Source organism: Schistocerca gregaria, unplaced genomic scaffold, assembly GCF_023897955.1.
Source record: "Schistocerca gregaria isolate iqSchGreg1 unplaced genomic scaffold, iqSchGreg1.2 ptg000378l, whole genome shotgun sequence".
Classification (NCBI taxonomy): Eukaryota; Metazoa; Arthropoda; class Insecta; order Orthoptera; family Acrididae; genus Schistocerca; species Schistocerca gregaria.
The window spans coordinates 6,803,776-6,805,243 of record NW_026061824.1 but is presented as its reverse complement, the minus strand read 5'-3'; positions in this window follow the sequence as shown (position 1 = coordinate 6,805,243).

The following is a 1,468-nucleotide window of genomic DNA, read 5'->3' as shown; positions in this document are numbered from 1 at the left end:
AAATATCTTTAAAGCTAAATTATACAAGCTACTAGTGAACAATCCATTTTATACCATTTGTGAATTCTTTGAAGATGAAAATATTGTATTCTAACGTGTACCTATTTTATGTTAACCAATTTACATCAATATAGTAGTTTATATAGAAATATATGCTCTTGACTTTGCTATTGCTGTAATCAGCCGAACAACAATAAAATAATAATTATTATTATATGCCTACTTTGGTTTCTAATAGCCGCATTTCTGAAGTTTTATCTGTTCGTCCCAAACTGACAGGCCCTCATCGGAATGGCTCGTAGTTTAACAGCCCTTGCACAATCCCATCTTGTCTTCTCTCTGAATTTTCCCATTGTCTATTCCCATTCCACACATAATTATTTCTTGCCCTGTTCTCATTTCGTCTCCAGTTGCCCTTGCTTTCAGTATTGGAATTTCCCTGGCAGTTATAATGTCGATTTTGCTGATAATTTTCATTGTTCCCATTATAATTACTTCGATAATTTCCACTCTTTCATTTCATACCAAAATTGTCACTACAATTCATAATCAAGTCAACCGAGTGTAATTTTTCGACCCCTGGAAAATTACGCACGTCAACACCTGGCCAAAATCCGCTAAAAGGAGTCGCCACCGATTTCATGGCTAAATTATCCCAAATCTCAGTTGTTTCTGTAATCGTGCTACCTCATTCTCATTGTCTTTAATTACGGCGTTACAACACTCTACATGATTCCCGACAGTCTTTACTTTTTCCACAACATTGTTTTCAAGTATTGACAATTTGCCATAGAAATTTTTCGTATGCAACTCCATTCTGGTAACCATTTCCTCCTCTGTAAGTTTAGAAATTTTTCGTATGCAACTCAATTCCGGTAATCATTACCCCCCTATCTAATTTTCCTTTCATTTGCAAATACTTCGAAAATTTTTGCGGTTTCTTCCGCTTCCCGTTTGATCGTTAGTTTGACTTTATTGAGCGTAACTTCTATGTTGACACCCTATCCTCAATCTTATTTGCACATTATTCTAAATTAATTTTCATTAATTCCATGTCAGATCTGATACTTTCAGTTCCTTTAACGAATTGCTGAGCCACTTGGCTATTTTCTTTCGAAAGTTTTACTTCTACACGTTTTGCATTTGCTAACAATTCGAGACACTTTTATTTTCAATTACGTTCTTAAATTCAGAATTTTGTTTTAAAAGTAATCGCAACATCGTGGATGTATCTAATTCTTCGACGACATTTTTTGATAACTCCATTCCTGTACTGGTACAAACCTCGCCACTTGCATTCGAATTTGCCTAACCCCCCTCCCCCCCCCCCCCCCCCCAGCAACAAGATTGTATGTCATATCCTCCATTAACGTCATTTTAAAGCAAGAAATTTTTAAACTTATTAACCCACAAAATACGTCTAAAAACAGTCAACAACATGAACAAATCAATATATGCACTTACCTTG